The 17,646-nt window shown below is 38.8% G+C and overlaps 1 pseudogene; it reads right to left on the bottom strand.

The window, feature by feature from the left end:
* Positions 1–521: 521 nt before the first annotated feature.
* On the bottom strand, positions 522–15,789 carry LOC133258028 (heterogeneous nuclear ribonucleoprotein H3-like; annotated as a pseudogene).
* Positions 15,790–17,646: the final 1,857 nt, after the last annotated feature.

Here is a 17,646-nt window from a genome sequence, read left to right as displayed (position 1 = left end):
TTGGATTGTAAAGAAACCTGAGTGCCAGAGAATTGATGCTTTCAATTGTGGTGCTGGAGAAGACTCTTGAGAGTCCCTTGGACTGCAAGGAGATCCAACCAGTCAATTCTAAAGGAAATAAACCCTGAATATTCATTGGAAGGAGTGATGTTGAAGCTTAAGCTCTAATACTTTGGCCACCTGATGTGAAGAGCTGACTCATTGGAAAAGACCCTGATGCTGAGAAAGATTGAAGGCAAGAGAAGAAGGGAGCAATAGAGGATGAGATCGTTGAATGGCATCACTGACTCAGTGGACATGAATTTGAGCAAGCTCCAGGAGATGATGAAGGACAGAGAAACCTGACGTGCTGCAGTTCATGAGGTTGCAAAGAGTTGGACCTGACTTAGTGACTGAACAAGAACACCACCAACAAACGCAACAAATAAAACAAACAGAAAACATCATTTCGTCACAATCTGCTGCTTTATCAAGCAATATTTTGAGAACATATTCCTTCAGTCATTATAAACTTCCTAAAACACAAAAGAAATTAAATCTGGAAGAAAGCTTACTATATCAGATACTGTGGTCAGAACTCTGTATGCTGGTGGTTATACTTTGATACATCACAGATCATCCACCTCATTTCCGTTATCTTGCCTATAGTAACCTCTACTTCCTGAACTGCCACCTAAGCCATCAGGAATACCGTATCTCCATTATAAATCATTCCACATTCCCATTCTCCCAACAGATCATTCATCTCCCATTTTATCCATTCCATCTCTTCCATAGCACCCCATTTCAGATCCTCACATTCCAAAGGCACTTCCAGGGCTATAATTCAAGAAAAGTTCAGTATATTAATGCTGTGTGTTATTCTTATCTTTAGACACGGCTAGCCACTGCTACTTCATGTGTCATTAAGTTTACATCTGCTTTTCCTGTTGTTTTGCCATCCACTCCAATATCAGTATGAAGTAGTATTGGACTTAGTGCTGAGAAGAAATTAACAATACCATTTTCAGTTGAATGAACATGTATCCTCTCATGTGTACAATATGACCACCATGAAAATCTGAACATACACAAGCAGCTCTACCATAGCCATGAACTCCCATACTTCTTCCATCTCTCATTTAAGCACCAAAGCCATCATTTCCTTAGTCAGAATTATTAGAGCTACTATAGTCATCACAACCTCTATAACCTTATTAGGGAAGAAAAAGCCAGGACAGATGCCAGAAATGTAACAAGTATCTTCTTTTCATCATCCATCCTCCACCTCTGATGCAGTGTGATAGTTTTGATGAATATTTGATCTGGAATAAATGACCCCTTTCATCTCACTGGTAATTTTACATAGCCAGCAAAATCTGCTGAAATTTCAAGATAGGAAGTTTGAGAATGTGCCAGATAGTAAGTAGGATAGTGTTAATGACATACACAGTCCTACAAAACTATGATACAAATATAAAATGGTATTTGATGATTATTTAAAAAGTGAAATTTCAATTCTTTACCAAGCAAGGATAGAGTTGAACTTCTGAAGTCAGTGTAGCAAATTGGTTGCACAGAATTTGAACTCCTGTGCATCACATAACTCAATGTTGTAGAAAACTGGATTGAGCCTTGTCTTTTAAATTTATGTAACATTCATATTATATACTGCTGAGATCACCTAACTGACTCATATCTAGGCTCAAGTACCTTTATTTCTTTAATATTTATCCATCTTTCATATATAAATATAAAAATACACATAAACATTTTACTGGTTTCCCATCTAACATTTTTAAAACATTGGTATTTTGCTCTCTTCATTTGATGTTCTCTTATTATGTGGCTCCACATTTTATCCTCAGTGCCAGATTATCCTTTTAGACAAGAGAGCTAAGAATCTGAAGGATGTTCTTTTTTGAGGATTTAGATTTCCAAATGATCAATAATTTATAATGACTCAAGTACTGAAAGTTATCAGAATCCATTAACTTCTCAAATAAAGTTTCCTTCATATGAAAAAGCATTTCCTTTTATCTCTAAAAAATTGTTAGCCTCAATATTTTGGAGACCAGAATAGAGCTGAAGGGTAAAGAGCATTTTTCTAAGATTGAGTTTCTGTGCTTTGTGTGTGTGTCTGTGTGTGTGTACGTGTGCGCATGAGTGTGCATGGTGAGTGAGTGGTGTGTTGTGCATGCATACTCTAATGTACTCATTTGTGCCTCTTTGTGGTGGTAAAATATTTTCTTTCCCCTTTACAAATAAAAATGTCTTATTCTAAAGAAGATACATAAACTATCAAATGCAATGTGATGTTTTTGTTAAATAATAAGCAACAGAAGCATACAGAAATAAATATTTCTCATGGAGATAAAATATATACAACTATAAAATCATAAATATACTGGAGAATTATAATATGAATTTGTAAATTGTATGCAAATAGCTTGAAACCAGATCTATAAAGACATAAATAAAGCAACAAGACTGAAAGGTTTATATGTTGGCTTGTTTATAGAGTAGCACAAACATTTTTCTTTTTTAATTGGCAATTAATTTTCGGCAGCCATCTAGGTACTTTCATGTCAAATTACTTTTCCTACACTAAACAAGATTAGGCATCCAAGCAGCAAAGCACTTACATGAAAAGTGAGAAACTGACTGTCAAGTGGATATTTTCCACCTATAACCAATTAAAATGTTTCTTTTTTTGATGAATGGGTGTTGTAATTTCTCATTTTGTATTTTTACCTAAGTACATACCTGTGTAACATATCAGTTCACAGGAGCTAAAAAAGGTGGGTGTTGATATTTCTGTTATTTCTTTCATGCAATCTACCTTTAGAATGAAATGAAGGCACATTTTAGTAAAACAGAGTTTTATTATGCTACTGCACACAAAAATACATCAACAGTATATGTATAAGTGTGTATATATATATATATATATATATATGTCTGTGTAAATATATATACACATGTGTTTTTAAGCAATAATTAAACCTCAAAAATATTTCTATTAAAAGATTTTAGCCTTTCAGTCCCCTGTAGATTATAATTTTACACTGAAATATAAAGATACCTGTATTTAAAAATTAGAACCTTGACACATCAGGTAAAAAAGTAATGTATTATTGATAATCTTCAAATGAATGACATAAAAAGGAAAATATTGATTTTTTGGAAGATGTCTCATTTTTCTTACTTCACAGAAGACTGATGCTGGTTCATGAGCCTATCAATATCATTTGAATTAATGCATATTCCTTACTATTGATTGCTTTAACAATGATTGTCATAACTGATTTATGGGCACTTACGCCTGTTAAATATTTTAAGAGGTAAATATCAGATTTGTATGTATAAGTAGATTGACTTGAATAAACAAGGTTGGATGTTAACATTATGCCTTTTGATGTAAGCCATATTATAATACATTATACAAGATGTATTTTTGAGAGAGTAGCAAAAATTCAACAAAAAGTTAATATTAGATCACGTTGCTTACTAGAATTAGGTGCAGAATTCTAAGAATTAAAAAAAGCACCTTAAATTGAAGGTAGCAGTTCTCAAGTTACTTGGAAATATACCTAACATCTATGAGAAAAATAATCTAGAATACAAAATTTGAGTATTTTAATGCTTAAAATGGATTTGTTCCTATTGCTTAGAATAGGTCAGAACATAGGACTACAGTTCTTAATTTCAGTTTCCTATGGTGACTGATACAGAGTATTCTCCAAATAATTGAGAGAAGATGCTATGAAATGGGAGACAAAGTAGGGGCATATATGTCCATGTAACTCTTTATTTAGCATTATTATCTTTGACTTGAGAAATTATATGTGATAGCTACAGTTATTTACCAAAGAACCTACTAAAAAAGTTCACTGAATTATCACATATGTACCATATATTCACTTGCTTTAAGAGCACAAAGCAATGATTTTTATTACTCTTTGTTGTTTGTTTGTGTAAACATTTCTGTGCTATGACTTCAGTGCATTCTATTATTCCAAAAACATACTTGTTAGCCACTGCTGTCACTTCCTATTTCCAACTCTAGTCTCAGAAAAATGCTAATATACTTACTATCTCTAAAGATTTGGGTTTTCTGGATATTTCACATAAATATGCTCATGCATGCCTGCTCAGTGCTATTGGACTCTTTGAGACCCTGTGACAATTAGCCTGCCAGGCTCCTCTATCCATGTGATTTTCCCAACAAGAATACTGGAATGGGTTGTCATTTACTCTGTCAAGGGATCTTCTTGACCCAGGGACTGAACTAGTGTCTCCTGTATTACAAGTGGATTCTTTATTGCTGAGTCATGAGGAAAACCCTTTTACGTAAATAAAATCATACATAACATGGTCTTTTGCAGCTGGCTTCTTTCATTCAGCATATTACTTTAAGAGTTCATCCATGTTGCAGCATGTATCAGCATTTCACTCATTCGCAGGAGGGCCTAGAGGAGCTATCCCACGTTGAAGGTTAGGAAGGGTGGCGGTGAGGAGATACCCCTCGTCCAAGGTAAGGAGCAATGGCTGCACTTTGCTGGAGCAGCCGTGAAGAGATACCCCATGCCCAAGGTAAGAGAAACCCAAGTAAGACAGTAGGTGTTGCAAGAGGGCATCAGAGGGCAAACACTCTGAAATCCTACTCACAGAAAACTAGTCAATCTAATCACACTAGGACCACAGCCTTGTCTAACTCAATGAATCTAAGCCATGCCCGTGGGGCAACCCAAGATGGGCGGGTCATGGTGGAGAGATCTGACAGAATGTGGTCTACTGGAGAAGGGAATGGCAAACCACTTCTGTATTCTTGCCTTGAGAACCCCATGAACAGTATGAAAAGGCAAAATGATAGGATACGGAAAGAGAAACTCCCCAGGTCAGTACGGGCCCAATATGCTACTGGAGATCAGTGGAGAAATAACTCCAGAAAGAATGAAGGGACGGAGCCAAAGCAAAAAGAATACCCAGCTGTGGATGTGACTGGTGATAGAAGCAAGGTCCGATGCTGTAAAGAGCAATATTGCATAGGAACCTGGAATGTCAGGTCCGTGAATCAAGGCAAATTGGAAGTGGTCAAACAAGAGATGGCAAGAGTGAATGCCGACATTCTAGGAATCAGCAAACTGAAATGGACTGGAATGGGTAAATTTAACTCAGATGACCATAATATCTACTACTGCGGGCAGGAATCCCTCAGAAGAAATGGAGTGGACATCATGGTCAACAAAAGAGTCCGAAATGCAGTACTTGGATGCAATCTCAAAAACGACAGGATGATCTCTGTTTGTTTCCAAGGCAAACCATTCAATATCACAGTAATTCAAGTCTATGCCCCAACCAGTAATGCTGAAGAAGCTGAAGTTGAACGGTTCTATGAAGACCTACTAGACCTTTTAGAACTAACACCCAAAAAAGATGTCCTTTTCATTACAGGGGACTGGAATGCAAAAGTAGGAAGTCAAGAAACATCTGGGGTAACAGGCAAATTTGGCCTTGGAATATAGAATGAAGCAGGGCAAAGACTAATAGAGTTTTGCCAAGAAAATGCACTGGTCATAACAAACACACTCTTCCAACAAGACAAGAGAAGACTCTATACATAGACATTACCAGATGGTCAACACTGAAATCAAATGGATTATATTTTTTGCAGCCAAAGATGGAGACACTCTATACAGTCAGCAAAAACAAGACCAGGAGCTGACTGTGGCTCAGATCAGGAACTCCTTATTGCCAAATTCAGACTTAAATTGAAGAAAGTAGGGAAAACCACTAGACCATTCAGGTATGACCTAAATCAAATTCCTTATGATTATACAGTGGAAGTGAGAAATAGATTTAAGGGCCTACATCTGATAGATAGAGTGCATGATGAGCTATGGATTGAGGTTCGTGACATTGTAAAGGAGACAGGGATCAAGACCATCCCCATGGAAAAGAAATGCAAAAAAGCAAAATGGCTGTCTGGGGAGGCCTTACAAATAGCTGTGAAAAGAAGAGAAGCCAAAAGCAAAGGAGAAGAGGAAAGATATAAGCATCTGAATGCAAAGTTCCAAAGAAGAGCAAGAAGAGATAAGAAAGCCTTCTTCAGCGATCAATGTAAAGAAATAGAGGAAAACAGTAGAATGGGAAAGACTAGGGATCTCTTCAAGAAAATCAGAGAGACCAAAGGAACATTTCATGCAAAGATGGGCTCGATAAAGGACAGAAATGGTATGGAACTAACAGAAGCAGAAGATATTAAGAAGAGATGGCAAGAATGCACAGAAGAACTGTACAAAAAAGATCTTCACGACCCAGATAATCACAATGGTGTGATCACTCACCTAGAGCCAGACATCCTGGAATGTGAAGTTAAGTGGGCCTTAGAAAGCATCACTACGAACAAAGCTAGTGGAAGTGATGGAATTCCAGTTGAGCTATTCCAAATCCTGAAAGATGATACTGTGAAAGTGTTGCACTCAATATGCCAGCAAATTTGGAAAACTCAGCAGTGGCCACAGGACTGGAAAAGGTCAGTTTTCATTCTAATCCCAAAGAAAGGCAGTGCCAAAGAATGCTCAAACTACCACACAATTGCACTCATCTCACACGCTAGTAAAGTAATGCTCAAAATTCTCCAAGCTAGGCTTCAGCAATATGTGAACCGTGAGCTTCCTGATATTCAAGCTGGTTTTAGAAAAGGAAGAGGAACCAGAGATCAAATTGCCATCATCCACTGGATCATGGAAAAAGCAAGAGCGTTCCAGAAAAACATCGATTTCTGCTTTATTGATTATGGCAAAGCCTTTGACTGTGTGGATCACAATAAACTGTGGAAAATTCTGAAAGAGATGGGAATACCAGACCACCTGACCTGCCTCTTGAGAAATTTGTATGCAGGTGAGGAAGCAACAGTTAGAACTGGACATGGAACAACAGACTGGTTCCAAATAGGAAAAGGAGTACGTCAAGGCTGTATATTGTCACCCTGCTTATTTAACTTATATACAGAGTACATCATGAGAAACACTGGGCTGGAAGAAGCACAAGCTGGAATCAAGATTGCCTGGAGAAATATCAATAACCTCAGATATGTAGATGACACCACCCTTATGGCAGAAAGTAAAGAGGAACTCAAAAGCCTCTTGATGAAAGTGAAAGAGGAGAGTGAAAAAGTTGGCTTAAACCTCAACAGTCAGAAAACTAAGATCATGGCATCCGGTCCCATCACTTCATGGGAAATAGATGGAAAAAGTGGAAACAGTGTCAGACTTTATTTTTCTGGGCTCCAAGATCGCTACAAATAGTGACTGCAGCCATGAAATTAAAAGACGCTTACTCCTTGGAAGGAAAGTTATGACCAACCTAGATAGCATATTCAAAAGCAGAGACATTACCTTGCCTCCAAAGGTTCATCTAGTCAAGGCTATGGTTTTTCCAGTGGCCATGTATGGATGTGAGAGTTGGACTGTGAAGAAGGCTGAGTGCCGAAGAATTGATGCTTTTGAACTGTGGTGTTGGAGAAGACTCTTGAGAGTCCCTTGGACTGCAAGGAGATCCATCCAGTCCATTCTGAAGGAGATCAGTCCTGGGATTTCTTTGGAAGAAGTGATACTAAAGCTGAACGTCCAGTACTTTGACCACCTCATGCGAAGAGTTGACTCATTGGAAAAGACTCTGATGCTGGGAGGGATTGGGGGCAAGAGGAGAAGGGGATGACAGAGTATGAGATGGCTAGATGGCATCACTGACTCGATGGACATGAGTCTGAGTGAACTCTGGGAGTTGGTGATGGACAGGGAAGCCTGGCGTGCTGCAATTCATGGGGTCACAAAGAGTCGGACACGACTGAGCGACTGATCTGATCTGATCTGATTTCATTGTAGGTATAACCACATTTTTTTTTTAATACATTCACCAGCAGATGGGTATATGCATTGTTTTGGGCTATTACAAATGTAATTTCTGTGATCTTTCATGTAAAAAACCTTTACATGGTCATATGTTTTCGTTTCTCTTGTGTAGTTTCAGTTCATTCAGTTCAATCGCTCAGTCATGTCCAACTCTTTGTGACCCTATGGATTGTAGCACTCCAGGCTTCCCTTTCCATCACCAACTCCCAGAGCTCGTTCAAACTCATGTTGATTGAATCAGTGATGCCATCAAACCATCTCATCCTTTGTTGTCCCCTTCTCCTCCTGCTTTCAATCCTGCCCAGCATCAGGGTGTTTTGCAGTGAATCAGCTCTTCACATTAGGTGGCCAAAGTATCGGAGTTTCAGCTTCAGCCATCAGTCCTTCCAATGAATATTCAGGACTGATTTCCTTTAGGATGGACTGGTTGGATCTCCTTGCAGTCCAAGGCACTCTCAAGAGTCTTCTCCAACACCACAGTTCAAAAGCATCAATTTTAGGCACTCAGCTTTCTTTATAGTCCAACTCTCACATCCATACATGACTACTGGAAAAAACATAGCTTGGACTAGATGGACATTTGTTGGCAAAGTAATGTCTCTGCTTTTTTAATATGCTGTCTAGATTTGTTATAGCTTTTCTTCCAAGGATCAAGTGTCTTTTAATTTCATGGCTGCAATCACCATCTGCAGTGATTTTGGAGCCCCCCCAAATAAAGTCTCTCATTGTTTTCATTGATTCCTCATCTATTTGCCATGAAATGATGGGACGAGATGCCATGATGTTAGTTCTCTGAATGTTGAGTTTTAAGCCAACTTTTTCACTCTCCTCTTTCACTTTCAACAAGAGGTTCTTTAGTTCCTCACTTTCTGCCATAAGGATGGTATCATAAGCTTATCTGAGGTTATTGATATTTCTTCCGGCAATCTTGATTCCAGCTTGTACTTCATTGAGTCCAGCAATTCACATAATGTACTCTGCATATAAGTTAAATAAGCAGGGTTGACAGTATATAGCCTTTATGCACTCCTTTCCTGATTTGGAACCAGTCTGTTGTTCCATGTTCATTTCTAATTATTGCTTCTTGACCTGCACACAGATTTTTCAGGAGGCAGGTAAGGTGGTCTGGTATTCCCACCTCTTACAGAATTTTCCACACTTTGCTGTGATGCACACAGTCAAAGACTTTGGCATAGTAAATAAAGCAAAAGTAGATGTTTTTCTGGAACTCTCTTGCATTTTCGATAATCCAACAGATGTTGGCAATTTGATCTCTGGTTCCTCTGCTTTTTTTAAATCCAGCTTGAACATCTGGAAGTTCTAAGTTCACGTACTGTTGAAGCCAGGCTTGGAGAATTTTGAGCATTACTTTACTAACATGTGAGATGAGTGCAGTTGTGTGGTGGTTTGAGCATGCTTTGGCATCACCTTTCTTTGGGACTGGAATGAAACCTGACCTTTTTCAGTCCTGTGGCCACTGCTGAGTTTTCCAAATTTGCTGGTGAATTGAGTGTAGCACTTTCACAGCATCAACTTTTAGGATTTTAAATCACTCAACTGGAATTTCATCACCTCCACTAGCTTTGTTCATAGTGATGTTTTCTAAGGCCCTCTAGACTTTCCTTTCCAGGATGGCTCTAGTTGAGTGATTACACTATCATGATTATCTGGGTCATGAAGATCTTTTTTGTATAGTTCTTCTGTGTATTCTTGCCACTTCTTAATATCTTCTGCTTCTATTAGGTCCGTGTCATTTCTGTCCTTTTTTGTGCCCATCTTTGCACAAAATATTCCCTTGATATCTCTAATATTCTTGAAGAGATCTCTAGTCTTTCCCATTCTGTTGTTTTCCTCTATTTCTTTGCACTGATCACTGAGGAAGGCTTTCTTACTCTCCTTGCTAGTCTTTGGAACTCTGCATTCAAATGGGTATGTCTTTCCTTTCCTCCTTTGCCTTTTGCTTCTCTTCTTTTCACAGCTATTTGCAAGGCCTCCTCAGACACCCATTTTGCCTTTTTGCATTACTTTTTCTTGGGGATGGCCTTGATCACTCCCTCTTGTACAGTGTCACGAACCTCCATCCATAGTTCTTCAGGCACTCTGTCTATCAGATCTAATCCCTTGAATGTATTCCTCACTTCCACTGTATAATTGTAAGGGATTTGATTTAGGTCATACCTGAATGATCTAGTAGTTTTCCCTACTTTCTTCAATTTAAGTCTGAATTTGGCAACAAGGAGTTCATGTTATGAGCCATATTCAGCTTCTGGTCTTATTTTTGCTGACTGCATAGAGCTTCTCCATCTTTCGCTGCAAAGAGTATAATCAATTTGATTTTGGTATAGACCATCTGGTTTTGTCCACGTGTAGGGAGGCTTGATGTGCTGCAGTTCATGGGGTCGCAAAGAGTCGGACATGACTGAGCGACTGGACTGATCTGAAGAGTCTTCTCTTGTATTGTTGGAAGAGGGTGTTTCCTATGCCCAGTGCATTCTCTTGGCAAAACTGTATTAGCCTTTGCCCTGCTTCATTCTGTCCTCCATGGCCAAATTTGCCTGTTGTTCCAGGTATGTCTTGACTTCTTACTTTTGCATTCCAGTCCCCTATAATGAAGGGGACATCTTTTTTGGGTGTTAATTTTAGAAGGTATTATAGGTCTTCATAGAACCATTCCAGTTAATCTTCTTCAGCATTATTGATTGAGGCATAGACTTGGATTACTGTGATATTGAATGGTTTGCCTTGAAAATGAACAGAGATCATACTGCCATTTTTGAGATTGTATCCAAGTACTGCATTTTGGACCCTTTTTTTGACTATGATGGCCACTCCATTTATTCTAAGGGATTCTTGCCCACAGTAGTAGATATAATGATCATCTGAGTTAAATTCACCCATTCCAGTCCATTTTAGTTCATTGATTCCTAAAATGTTGATGTTCACTCTTTCCATTTCCTGTTTGACAACTTCTAATTTGCCTTGATTCATGGACCTAACATTCCAGGTTCTTATGCAACAAAGTTCTGTCTAGTCAAGGCTATGGTTTTTCCAGTGGTCATGTATGGATGTGAGAGTTGGACTGTGAAGAAAGCTGAGCACCAAAGAATTGATGCTTTTGAACTATGGTGTTGGAGAAGTCTTGAGAGTCCCTCGGACTGCAAGGAGATCCAACCAGTCCATTCTAAAGGAGATCAGCCCTGGGTGTTCTTTGGAAGGAATGATGCTAAAGCTGAAACTCCAGTACTTTGGCCACCTCATGCGAAGAGTTGACTCATTGGAAAAGACTCTGATGCTGGGAGGGATTGGGGGCAGGAGGCGAAGGGGACGACAGAGGATGAGATGGCTGGGTGGCATCACCGACTCAATGGACTTGAGTTTAAGTGAACTTGGGAGATGGTGATGGACAGGGAGGCCTGGCGTGCTGCAATTCATGGGGTTGCAAAGAGTTGGACATGACTGAGCGACTGAACTGAATTGATGCAAGTGAAATGAACTGAACTGAACTGATGCAATACTGATTTATAGCATCAGACTTTATTTGCATCACAAGTCACATCCCCATTTGGATGTTGTTTTTGCTTTGGCTCCATCTCTTCATTCTTCCTGGAGTTATTGCTCCACTCATCTCCAGCAGCATTTTGTGCACCTACCAACATGGGGAGTTCATCCTTCAGTTTCATACCTTTTTGCCTTTTCATACTGTTCATGGAGTTCTCAAGGCAAGCATGCTGAAGTGGTTTGCCATTTCCTTCTCCAGTGGACAACATTTTGTCAGAACTCTTCACCATGACCCATCCATCTTGGGTGGCCCTACACAATATGGCTCATAACTTCATTGAGTTAGACAAGGCTATGGTCCATGTGATCAGATTGGTTAGTTTTCTGTGATTTTGGTTTTCAGTCTGTCTGCTCTCTGACAGAAAAGGAGAAGAGGCTTATGAAAGCCTCCCGATGGGAGAGACTGACTGAGGGGGAAACTGGGTCTTGTTCTGATGTACCATGAATAGTAAATCTTTAATCCAACTTTCTATTGATGATCTGTGCTGTGTTCCCTTCCTGTTATTTGACCTGAGGCCAAACTATTGTGGATGTAGTAAAGATAATGGTGACCTCCTTCAAGAGGTCCCATGCACGCATTTTTACACGCAGGGACCCCAACCCTGCAGCAGGCCACTGTTGACCCACTTCTCTGCCAGTGACTCCTGGTTCCTCATGGGCAAGTCTGGGTCAGTCTTTTGGGGGTTACTGTTCCTTTCTCCTGTCTTGCTGCATACAAGGTTTTGTCTGTGTCCTCCAAGAGTCTGTTTCCCCAGTCCTGTGTAAGTTCTGGTGGCTCTAGGGTGGGGTTAATGGTGACCTCCTCCAAAAGGGCTTATGCCATACTCAGGTCTACTGCACCCAGAGCCCTTGCCCCTACAGCAGTCCACTGGTGACCCATACCTCCTCAGTCCAGTTCAGTTCAGTTCAGTTGCTCAGTCATGTCTGACTCTGTGATCCCATGGACCACAGCATGCCAGGCCTCTCTGTCCATCACCAACTCCCAGAGTCTGCCCAAACTCATGTCCATTGAGTCGGCGATGCCATCCAACCATATCATCCTCCATCGTCCCCTTCTCCCTCTGCCTTCAATCTTTCCCAGCATCAGGGTCTTTTAAAATGAGTCAGCTCTTCACATCAAGTGGCCAAAGTATTGGAGTTTCAGCTTCAAAATCCATACCTCCTCAGGAGACACTCAAACACAGTTCTGTCTCAGTCTCTGTGGGTCTCTGGGTCCTGGTGCATAGAAGGTATCTTTGGACCCTCTGAGTGTCTCTGGCAGGTATGGGGTTTGATTCTAAACATGATTTTGCCCCTCCTACCATCTTGTTGGGGCTTCTCCTTTGCCCTTGGAAGTGGGGTATCTCCTCAAAATCAGCAATGTAGAGCTGGAGAAAATGAGAAAAAACAGTAGACTGGCCATCTTGCAGTGATATACAAGAAGAGGGAACCCTGTAAGATTAGGTTTTTCTGTAAGGGAAGACAATGTGTTGTGGATCAAATGCCACACACTCTCATTGTTATTACTAAGATTTAGTACATTTTGTTGAATGAATCTTTTTTTCCATTTGCTGTATACCCTTAGGATAATTTACAATGACTTAAATTGTTTTTTGAAATAAAATTCTCTGTATATAAATGGTTGATGAGTAAAGCATCTATTGTGCTCCTTCTTCTGTCATTTCAGAAGTCAGTCTCTTAAGGAACTTACTTTTAAAGGTAATGATTTTGTTTTTATTATCAAAAAACAAAATTTTTCATTTGAGACATAAACACTTTAGGGACTCAAGTATATTACAAGCTTTTGTAAATATTACTCAATATATTGAAATGCTTCTTTTAAAACTAATATCTTCATAATTAAAATTGCCAAATGACAATCCTTTATCAACCATTATAATACACATAATGACATTATAGCATTTTTTTCTTCTAAAGAGTCTTCACTTAATTGTTCTTGATAAAATATCATTTGCTGTCATAACACCAAAATCATTCTGAGCGTAAATTTTAATTGATAATCTATAGTCTAATTGCTAATCCCATTCCACACTAATTTATAATTCTACTTATGTCATAAATATGAATGTGTAGTTTCCAATAATATACTGTCATGCATTTGTTCAAGGACTGCCTTTAATTACTTCCATTATTTCTGGTCTTCTGGTGTAGGTGGGAGAAATTTGGGTAACCCTTTGGATGCTACCACTGTTTTATGTGTCAAAATTGGATTAGATACTATGCATAATGCAAATAACCATGTAATTATTTTGAATTTACAATGTATTTACTATGTAATTGCATAGTAAGTACCATATAATTACAAGATGATTACATGATTATTTCTGCCTTTTACACAGCTTTAAAAGCAAAAGATTTTGTTGCAATTATTATTGGCATTTATTGGTAAGTGTTACATGGTAGGGAACAAAATATTTATCATATAATCAACCAACTAAGCAACTGCTATTGACTCTTTTCACTTGCAAAAATTATATTTAAAAGTTATTTTAGTGAACCTAAAATTGCTTTAAAATGAATTTTATTAATTAAAGAATTTAATGCACTTGAAGTTAAACATGAATACAGGCACAATTTGATATCTCTCAAACAGTTGATCATTGTGTACACCATTCTGTTTAACTATTGTTATTGTGCATTTTTATTTGAGATTTTGAGTTTCAGGTTAATTTCTTTGAATATTCCAAGAACATCTTAAATGACCAATGTGAGGAGAAACTCAAGAGATAAACGTGTTATTTCACTTTTTGACTTTTTACCTAAAAATGTCCATACTTATGATAATAAAACATATTATGCTTCTAAAAATTCTTGACTCATACATTTTGCAATTATAAAACAAATATTTTATATTAAAGGATTATTCAGTTCAGTTCAGTTCGGTCGCTCAGTCGTGTTCGACTCTTTGCGACCCTGTGAATTGCGGCACGCCGGGCCTCCCTGTCTGTCACCATCTCCCGGAGTTCACTCAAACTCACATCCATAGAGTCGGTGATGCCATCCAGCCATCTCATCCTCTGTCGTCCCCTTCTCCTCCTGCCCCCAATCCCTCCCAGCATCAGAGTCTTTTCCAATGAGTCAACTCTTCGCATGAAGTGGCCAAAGTATTGGAGTTTCAGCTTCAGCATCAGTCCTTCCAATGAGCACCCAACACTGATCTCCTTTTAGTCTTACATGAAAACTGGAGAAATAGTACATATTTTCTGCACCCTCTACATTCTCTGCTTCCACTATTATTAACATCATGTGTTATTTAACTGCAATTATTATAATAAATGAATTAGTACTGATACATTATTGTTAACTAAAGTCCATCATTTATTCTGATTTCCTTTGAAGTGAAAAGTGAAAGTGAAGTTGTTCACTCATGTCTGATTTCCTTAGTTTGTAACAAATTTTCTTTTTCTGTTATAGGATTATATTCATGACACCACATTGCATTCAATAGTGATGTCTATTCAGTATCTTCTTGGATGTGCCAGTTTCTCAGATTTTCCTTGTTTTTGATGACCTTGAGAGTTTGAAAGAATGTTGGTTAGGTATTTGTAGAATATCCCCCAAATGGGATTTGCTTCATGTTTTTCTCATGCTTAGGTGATAGCTATGTGTTTGGGGAAGGAAGACCACTGGCGCAAAGTGCTAATATAATCACATCATATCAAGAGTACATAATATAAACATGATTTATCACAGTTGGTGTTAACCTTAATCGCCTGGCTGAGGCTGTGTTTGTCAGAGTTCTCAACTCTAAATCGACTTTTTTTTTTTTTTTAATCCCTTTTCCATGCTATAATCTTGGAAGAAGTTCACTATGCACAGCCCACAATTAAACATAGAAAAATTACACTCTAACTCCTTGAGGGCAAAATAGCTACATAAATTATTAGATATTCTTCTACATGGCAGATGCATCTCTTCTCTTCCACTTAGTTATTTATTCAACCATTTATTTATATCTGTATGGACTCATGCATATTTATTTTAGATTTTGGTTTATAATCTAACACTGCTTTAGTTTGTTGCTCAAATTTTTCCAGCATTTGCTCCAGGATGCTCTCTTGATTGGCTCCTGTGCTCCTTAGACATATTGAATATTGTAAAAATTTTGAGCAATTATGTACCAAGTTGTTATATTTTGTATGAAAATTTTTATGTGAAATTAGCTACCATATCTCTTGAGTAAATATCTAGAACTGTGATTGTTGAAGTGTATGGTAAGGCTATACCTACTTTTTTCAGAAACTGACAAGCTGTCTTTTAAAGTGGCTGTATATTTTATATTGACACCAATAATGAAGGAGAGTTGCTCTTGCACCACGTTGTTCTCAGTCATTGGAGTCACAGTTTCTTGGATTTTAATCGCTGAAATGGGCTTCCCTCGTGGCTCAGCTGGTAAAGAAACTGCCTGCAATGCTGGAGACCTAGGTTCTGTCCCTGGGTTGGGAAGATCCCCTGGAGAAGGGAAAGGCTACCCACTTCAGTATTCTGGCCTGGAGAATTCCATGGAATGTATAGTCCATGAGGTTGCAAAGAGTTGGAGACAACCAAGGGACTTTCACTTCAATCACTGAAATAGATACACAGGGGTGTGTCACTGTTATTTTAATTTGCAATTATTATAAATTATATCACACATTTTTCATAAATATATTTGCCATCTATGTATCTTCTCTGGTAAGGTATTTGTTAGATCATTTGCTCATTTTAAAAATATTTTCTTATTGCTGTGTTTTAAGAGTTCTTTACATAATTTGCATGCATTCGTTTATGAAATGTATTTTTAAAATATTTGCTCACAGTCCGTTGTTGTATTTTGTTTTTCTTAATGGGCTTTTGCTGAAAAGAAGTTTTTAATTTAAGTAAATATAAGCGATCCACTTTTTCTTTCACAGATGATGCTTTTGGTGCTACATCTGTATTATGCTGCTTGGACTGCCTAACAATTTACTATAGCCAGTGTGGCTTTAACAATAGATTCATTGTCTCACAGCTCTAGAGACTAGAAATCAAGATCAATGTGTCAGTAGGGCCACAGTCCCTCAGAAACCAGTGGGGAGCAATCTGGTCCAGATCTTTCTCCTAGCTTCTGGTGGCTTAACTCTTGTCTTCACTTGGCATTCTCCCTGTGTCCAAATTTTCTTTCTGGGCTTCCTTGGTGACTCAAATGATAAAGAATCTGCCCTTCAATGTGGGAGACCTGGGTTGGGAAGATCCCCTGGAAGAGGGCTTGGCAACCCACTCCAGTATTCTTGCTTGGAGAATCCCCATGGACAGAGGGGCCTGGCAAGTTAAGTTAGCCCAAGGGGTTGCAAAGAGTCAGATATGACTAAGCACATAAAGACACCAATCATATTGAATCACCCAGTGGCTCAGAGGCACACAGTGGCAATGCAGGAGACACAGGTTTGACCCCTGCATCAGGAAGAGCCCCTGGAGGAGGAAATGGTAAACCATTCCAGTATTCTTGTTTGGGAAAAATCCCATGGACAGGCTCCCAGAGAGTCCTGGTGGGTGATGGGATCAAAAAGATTCAGGCATGACTTAGCATCTAAACAACAAATTAAATCAGGGACCTACCTTACTCCAGAAAGGCTTCACATTTACTTAACAATTACGTTTTGCACAACCTTATTTCCAAGTAAGATCATATTCTGAGGTACTGGGTATTAGGTATTAGGACTTTAACATATGAATTTTAAGGGACCCAATTTTACCCATGAAAGTGAAAGTGTTAGTTGCTCAGTCATGTTTGACTCTTTGCAACATGATGGACTGTAGCCCACCAGGATCCTCTGTCCATGAGATTTCCCAGGCAAGAATACTGGAGTGGGTAGCCATTCCCTTCTCCAGTGAATCTTCTCAACCCATGGACAGAACCCAGATCTCCTACATTGCAGGCAAATCTTTATTTCTGTGCTACCAGGAAAGCCTATTATTATTATTATTTACCCATTAATTTAGTTCAGTTCAGTCGCTCAGTCGTGTCCAACTGTGACCCCATGAATCACAGCACACCAGGCGTCCCTCTCCATCACCAACTCCCAGAGTTTACCCAAACTTATGTCCATAGAGCTGGTGATGCCATCCAGCCGTCTCATCCTCTGTTATCCCCTTCTCTTCCTGCTCCCAATCCCTCCCAGCATCAAGGTCTTTTCCAATGAGTCAACTCTTTGCATGAGGTGGCCAAAGT

The sequence above is a fragment of the Bos javanicus genome, chromosome 12 (genome assembly GCF_032452875.1).
Source record: "Bos javanicus breed banteng chromosome 12, ARS-OSU_banteng_1.0, whole genome shotgun sequence".
Classification (NCBI taxonomy): domain Eukaryota; kingdom Metazoa; phylum Chordata; class Mammalia; order Artiodactyla; family Bovidae; genus Bos; species Bos javanicus.
Note: the sequence above shows the minus strand (reverse complement) of the source record. Positions and strands in the feature narration are given on the sequence as shown.